At 34.5% G+C, this 8,137-nt stretch overlaps 1 pseudogene; it reads right to left on the bottom strand.

The window, feature by feature from the left end:
- Nucleotides 1-314: 314 nt before the first annotated feature.
- LOC112482781 lies at nt 315-433 on the bottom strand (annotated as a pseudogene).
- Between the last annotated feature and the right edge of the window lie 7,704 nt (nt 434-8,137).

The following is an 8,137-nucleotide window of genomic DNA, read 5'->3' on the forward strand; positions in this document are numbered from 1 at the left end:
AGAGAGAGAGAGAGATTAGGCACTTGATTCTTACTAGTTCTTTCTCTCCCTTTTCTTTGGTTTACTCTGAATCTCCAAACAATCTGTTATTTCTTCTCTTTTTAAAGACCTAGGAGGGAATTTCTACAGCAGTTCAAACTTTGCCTAAGGACTTATCTCTGGATTTGATTAATTATTTCCTTTCCAAAACCACGAAAAATATACAGGTAAGTCTTTGTCCTGGGATTAAGGTTAATATTTTCCCTGATTCTATGTAAAACACAGACCCATAGAGATGTTATGAATTTTATTTGCACTATTTTTTTTTTCTTTTACACCTTCAGCACCTGGTCTTCCTAAGTGGTCTCCCATCCAAGTAGTAACCAAGCCCGACCCTACTTAGCTTCCAAGATCAGACAAGATCAGATGTGTTCAGGGTGTCATGGCCATAGACTTTTATTTGCACTAATTTCTTAAGTAGTCAGATCTTTGCTTTACTGACTAGGACAATTAATGTCAACGTTCATTTTTGTTTTATTGTTATGAAGTAAAATTAGTTCTACTCCAGTCAGCTCACACCACAAACAATATAATCCAATTTACTTTCACTTTCAAAGCTTATTTCAGCTGTCTTTTATTCTAAACCTGTCAGTAAATCAACTTTAATATTTAATACTTTAATATCTGCAAGCGAAAGGTTCTACTTTTATGTTAATGTCAATGTGCCCAGCTTGTATAGATCTTTAAAATGATTTGCAGCACATCATACTGGCATACACAGATAAAAAAAATTTTAATAATAAATAAAATAAAATCTGTTTTTATTGATAGAAATTTCCAGCTGTTTTCTCAAAAACTATCAAATGTAATGAAAGGGGTATGAAAGATTTAAATAAAAGATGGCCTAATTAGCTGGATACGTTTGAAATTATACCATCAGGTTTGTAGACAGGAGGCAAAACAGGCTGTTATTTTCCGCTAGGATGAAATTCTAGGAACACTGTCATTTACCTGCTATTATAGTTGGCAGGGGTTGTATAAGAACTTCAGGGCTCTAATTTATTAGCATTCTAAAAAGATACTTTCACATTTTCTGTTAATGTACTAATGAAAATCTATAGCGAACACATTTAGATGCACCAATAAATTCTTTGGAGAGATGACAAAACTGTTTAGGCAATGTGGATGGACCTTGATCCTTAACTTTAAATAATGAGCATTATTCCACTAAACTTAAAGAAAAAAAAATACAACACTCACTTCTCTCTGACAAACCACTCAACTGAGCTATCCACTCTAAAGGTCTAACACAGCTCATAAACTCTATGAATAAGTACAGGAAGAAAAGCAGGATATAGCATTTTGGATGTCTAGACCATCGATTAAGTCTCAAATTTAAACTTGTCACCTGAAAAAAAAAAATACAGTCTATTTAATTCTTCTCCAAAGTAATAGCAAAGATATTTTTATGGAAATAGCTACTAATAGTAGTATTGTGCCACCTGGAACCTTCTGGAAATGAATCATTTTATATAATTAAGATTTCCTGATAAGCTTATATTTAACACATTTGATTTTGAACTTTATGTTTTTTCTTAAATAAAATTCATAGACCAGAATTTACCCTTCACTGAAGATTCTAGGTCATCATTTTGAGAACCATCCTATCCTGTTATGATACAGATATTCTCAAAGGCTATTGAGCTTGACCCATAATAAATAACACTGGATGGCCCCAAGTTTCGTAATTTTGAGTCATGGTATACTGTGATTTCTTTGTGTTCCTTTGTTTGCTTTGCTACTTTGTTTGGTCCTGCTTCACTGCTTTCAGAAAGACAATTCAATGTGGTTTTGGAGTTCTGCAAAACACATTTTGAATATTCGTTCTGTGCCTTACAGCAATAGGATTGCAAACAACTTCCTTACCTTTGTAGGTTTAAATTTTCCTATATAAAAACAGCATGCTATAAAATAAATAAATAAATAAATAAAAATGGCATACTATACCATTAATATGAAAAAAATGAGATAAATACTTAGAGTAGTTCTTGCTCTACAATTTATTTTCTTATTTTTATATGCAGCTTCCATTTAGAACTTTTTAGTAATATGAGGTAGGCAAGGCTATCTCCCTGAATATTGCTATAATTTCAGCAAAGACAGAAAAAAAAAGTGTTTTACTTGGTCAAAGTAGTCTAGCTGCATATAAAACTTAATTTTAATTTAATCTCTGAAATACAAGAGAAATTTAAAACCTTTCTTAAAGTCATACTGCTAATGGGAGAATCTACAGGCACCAGGTTTTTCTCATGATTTAATTTCCAAACTTTTCATTTACGTCATCCTTAATTCATAGCCTCAGCATATATCAGGTTGTACAGGAAAGCCTATATTTAGGGCTTACATCTTGTTTCCACTCTTGATGAGCCAAGGTCGAGGAATTGAATAGATACAAGATTAATTACTGAAGTAAAGCTGGTATCTTCAGAGTCAGGCTTCCATCCTTCCAACTGAGGCAGATTTTTAAAACTGAGTCCATAGAACTGAGTTCTAGTCTTGGTTCTGACATTCAGTCTCAAGGTGACCTAGGGCTGGTTGATGAATTTCTCCGTACTTCAATTTCCTCATCAGTTATAAATAACAGTTGAATTAGATAGATAAGGGGTCATTTCCAGCTCTGGATTCTTTAATTTTCCTGTAATGATCCACATGCTAGAGTTGTTTAAGTGCTCATACCAATTTCCTTAATGCCTAGCTTAATCTCTGTCACCCAGTGAATTTTAACAATTGAACATTAACATTTCATTCAGCACATCTTTGTATAATGTCTTCAAATTATAGTTGGAAAGAAAATGTAGAGGACAGCATCATACTATTGGTCTTGCTATTTACACTGAAAAAGTTGTGGATGTGATCATGTGTTACAAAGTGCCTTTGGATACCTGGAGAAGCTTAATATCTGAAGCAACCAAAATCTAATACAACTCCATTTGTAAAGCAATAATTAACTCTTAATTTAGCACTTGGTGTAACTCTGGAATATTCACATATTGTGATTAATAAAAGATGTGATTGGTGTGTTTCATTTGATGATTATCAAGTATGCTTAGCAGCACCAGTGTTCATGACTTTTATTTTTTAAAGATAGGAGTACTTGAGCAGCAATATTTATTATATTTGAAAATGAAGACCCACACACATAGCTATAATTTGATGGGTTTGTGTCTATCAGGGACATGATCAACAACTGTTTTAAAAGAAATCTAAGTCACAAAATAAAAGACAATATATTTGACATTTGGTTCTCCTTAAAAGAAATCTAAGTCACAAAATAAAAGACAATATATTTGACATTTGGCTCTAACTAAGTAGAAAAGTAATAAAGATTATGTAAAAACAATATGTTCAAAAACTTTAAAGAAATTCCATTAAACATGAATTTATATGTTTATCTGCATTGCCATCTGTTTGAAAATATAGGTTATAGAACATTGTCACTATATTTCTTCTTTCTCTAGAAGTTATACTTTTATAATTTTAATAGGGGTCATTAGATAAGGCCCACTTTGTCTTTCTTGGACAATTAATTTGATTCTTTTTATGTAGTTTTTGTGCTTGGCCATTTTGCTTGCTATTAGATGATACCTAATTTATAGAAGAAAGCTTTTTGGAGTTGTTTTGGAATATATATATATGATCAATGTAAGAAAAGTTTTTTTTTATTAAACTTAAGAATCCAATAATTGGAATCCAGTTTTCAAAATATTGCTTCATTTCACATAAACATAAATTAGGAGGCATAGGTCAAAATGCCTTGCCTTACCTGGACTTGAATGCCACTCGTACCACTTATGAGTTGATTTACAGAAGGCACGTTACTCATATTTCACATGTCTTGGTTTACTTTTCTGTAAAATGGGGATAATAATAGCACTTATCTCATAGGATTGTAGAGGGGATTGAACACAAAAACATGTATAGCAAGAAAAGAAAAGTACCCTGCATAGTGCTAACTAAATGTCAATTATTGTAGTTGTTGTTGTTGTTGTTGTTGTTGTTGTTGTTGAGGGCCATTTGTTTGTATAACCTGGATCTCTAGTTAAAATAAGCAATACAGCATAATGGTAAGTGTATATTGTTTTCATCTAAATTTCTTTGGTTCAAATACTACTTTGGCCACTTACTAGCTGTGTGAAGTTGGTGAAGATTATTAACAACTCTTTATATTTCAGTTTCCCATCAGCCAAATGTGTATGATAATAATAGTACTTACTTCCTGGTGCTATTGTAAGGATCAAATAAGTTTGTATTCAGTATATAGTAAGCTTTCAGTAGAGTAGCATTAGCTATTATAATTATTAGTTAGTATAATCAAAGCACATAAATATTTATCTCTGAACTTTGTGGATTTTACTAGACAGTTTTGATACGTAAAATTCTGTACCCTTAACCCCTTAAATGCCACGTGAGCTGTCATGATTCTGCTCAAAAAAATATAGGTATTGCACTTTTAGTTATTGTCCACTGGGAAATAGAGACTTTCTTACAGTCATACTGTAATTGGGCTGAGCAGCAAAGCTCATAGTAGAACCCTCTAAGAAAGAATCCATTGACAAGCCTGCTGCACTTCCTTGCCAGATGAAAAGCAAGTTTGTCACTGAAATGCCAAGAGAAGTCATTTTTCTTCATCCTGAGTTGGTGATGTCCCCAACTTCATTTCTCAGGGCTATCAACAGCAACTTTTTAAAATCTCCTTGGAACAGGAAATTTATCAAAGCTTTGGTGGAAATAAATGACCTAAAGTTTAACTTTGTGTCTCTAAAAGACAGGGACTGTCTTTTTATTAGGCTAATGAGAAACTAACTCCAGTTCAGTGATTAGTTATATCATCTGACATAGGGTACATTTTGCTCATAATGGGCCATAAAATAACATGCCCTCAGATCCAGAGAGAGATTAATGGACAGAATTTGAGGCTCATATTTCTTGACAAACATCAGAGCTTTTGATGAATCTCAAGGTCTCACGTGGGTTTTGGGCGTGAGCTTATTGTGATGATAAGAAATGCATTTACTGCTTCTGGAGAAAATAGCAACAAATAAATTAACTAATTAACCTACTTTTACCTCTAATTCTGACTGAAGGCAAGTATAACTAGCAGTTAGGTCGTTTGGGATCTAAATTTTCTCATAGGACTGTTTGGACTGAGAAATTTCTTATAGCTAAGAACAATGTTCATTGTGTCCTCTTGGCCACACCTGCTATTTTGGAAGGCTAGCAGTAACTGAAGGCATTTGACTTTTTTCTTGACCATATATAGCTCTGATGCCACTCCGCTGACCCACATTCAGAGAATATTTCCTGATCTGCCCCTTTTATGAGACTAGCGTTTGGTAGCAGGTTCTCTATACTCTCCTCCCAGGATCCATAGCAGTTACTGGGCCTGATACATGTGCACCTTATGTATCTGTCTGCCCTTTTTGCTATGCTCACAATGGAATGCAAACTCTTAAATCAAGACAAAAGTAAATTCATTCTGCTAACACTTATTGAGCTCCTTCTGTATATAATGGAAAGCAAAGTATAATGCTTACCATAGAAGGAATCAAGACTATGACAAAAACCTTTCTGGAGAAGCTGTATTTGCAGTCCTGTCATGTGTTGTTAAGAAGTAGTTGCCTAAGGACCAGACAGGCTCAGAGAACTTGGGCAAACTGCTCAATTTCACATCCTGGTTCCATCACTTATTGGTTGCGTGATCATGAAGAAGTTACTTAACTTCTCTGATCTCTAGCTTTATTGCCTTAAATCTGGGGATAACATTATAATCTAGCTCACAGGGTTATAGTGAGAACTGATTGCAATAATTAATGAAAAGCACTTAGTGCACATTATTATTGCCAATTTTATTGTTCATTGACAAAAAGCAAGGCAGATCTGGTTGTTCTAACCCAATAAGCAGTATGAATCAACCACATAACCCCAGTGTGTTTTAGCTTTCTCATCAGTCCAAGGGGCCGATATTCGCAAACTCTTTATCTCTCAATTTGTTTCTCACCTTTGTAAAAACATTGGGGTTTTGAAAAACCTGAGCCATATTTGAAATGAAAAGCACTGCTTGCACGGTTTCCTCAGGAAAGAAACCCAGCAGATTAACTAAATTCATATCGCTGAGTACCCTAAGCCATGTGCTTGTCAAACCGTCCCTGGTGACTCAAGAGATAAAGGTGAGATCATTACTTAGAGAAATTTGGAATGTGTTTTTCATTAACCTGCTCAATTATGTTTGTTTAGCAAACAAGCATTGTGTTTCCCCATTATTAATGGTTGGCTAAGGAAATGGGGCACCTTTGAAAGCTGCCTTTTATTATGTACTCTTCCTTAATATCACACAGAGACTGATGGTAGAAGGGAAGGAAGCAATAACATGCAGTAACAGTCTATCTGGGCTTTGAACCTAACACATGCAAGTAGTCATTTAGCTTTTGCTAGATTTAAATGAAGTCAAGCCCTTGTATGTACAGAAACCACATGTACCAAGTTGTCTGCAACATTATTGATTTCAAATATTCTGTCCCATTGTCAACATGAGGTCACTCATATTTGTCAGCTAACAGAACTGATGTTTCAGTTCAGAAAATATGGGAACTCTATTTCTATACAACCTTATACACTCAAAGAAACAGTTTGTCTTGTTTCATCTGCAGCCTTGAACATCAGTATTTTTCATTCACTGCTGTACAGTTGATGTCAAAAAAAAAAAAAACCCCACAGAGATTGAAACTGTAAAGCCTGACCAACTATGGATAGAGCAATGGAGCAGAAACCTTTGTTGCTGTGACCTTTTGGAATAGATTAAATGCAATTTCCAAAAGCTTTCTAAAGTATCTAGTGTGAGAGAAAATCAGAAAGATGCAAGCACTATACAAGGGATTCTGTGAAGTGGCCATTTTTTGGTTCTTCTCTTGTGAACTGACTGGAGGGGAGAAGGTGACCCTCTGATTTCCTGTCAGTAGGCCAGAGTTTCAAAGCCTGTCTTTTCGTGGACTTAAGGCCAGTGATGACACCAAAGAACTGTATCAGATGTAACGCTTATTAGAATTGTTAACCTCTGGATGAGTCATCAGAAAGCTGATTCTTTAAGCCACCTTGAGGGACAGCTGGTCATTTTCTGAGGCAGTGGGGAAGCTGGCCAAAAACCCAACCAGGACTGCATTCTGTGCACAATGACTCCAAAGGCCTTGGTTTATCACCCAGCAAACCAATGAGAGCTATTACTTACCATCTAAACTTAGAGCTGAGGAGCTATATTTGCTTTTAAAGGACAAAGAGCTGCCTGTCATTTGAACAGACATGGTATGCCAAGTTACACACTATTTGGATATGAAAGGGCACAAAAATGTCATTATTTTCTGAAGGAAGTCATTTTTGCCACTCTGATTAGGCTTCTCTGACCCACCTGTCCTTGACTTCAGATGATTACTAATGTTCATGTCTGTTCCAAACTGCTCTACTCATTCACAGAAAAAAGAAACTGTTCAGTTTCATCAACTTTTTTTCTCCATTTTCAGGAGACAGTGGGAAAAAAAAGGCCCAATTTAGAATGACAAGATATATGTTTCTGAGCATGTTAAAGTAAATGTTAATATCTTTAAAAATGGGGCATCATTGCTTAAGAAATCTCCTAAAACTGGAATAAAAAGTTTGGCATTCAGGAAACTTCTGTCTGCTAAGAAAATGATAAATTGTTGGTGTTTGTGATATACATTTTTAAAAATTGTGTACTAAGAAGTTTGATTTCTTTTTAAGTGATTCAAATGCTAAGGAAGCTTAAAAGGAAATCAGTGAAGATTTTAAAGTTTAATCAAGCTATTTCCAGTTTTGTTCTGTAAAATCCACATGGTACTAGTTGAAGAGCTATATACCCATTTTCCTATATTTGGGTTTGGAGAAAAATGGGAAGTCAGAATTTATGTTAACTTCAGGAAAATGATTTGTGGAATACACAAATGGGAGACCTTGAAGAACTGGTTAGAATTTCTGTATACAGACTACTTACTAAATCATAAGCAAGTTAGTTGTTAATTCCTTTAACAATTCTGTATCTGTTTTATTTTACTGAGTCTATATCTCCCAGATCATTCCACTTAGGAATTAA

Source organism: Pteropus alecto, unplaced genomic scaffold, assembly GCF_000325575.1.
Source record: "Pteropus alecto unplaced genomic scaffold, ASM32557v1 scaffold155, whole genome shotgun sequence".
Taxonomy (NCBI): Eukaryota; Metazoa; Chordata; class Mammalia; order Chiroptera; family Pteropodidae; genus Pteropus; species Pteropus alecto.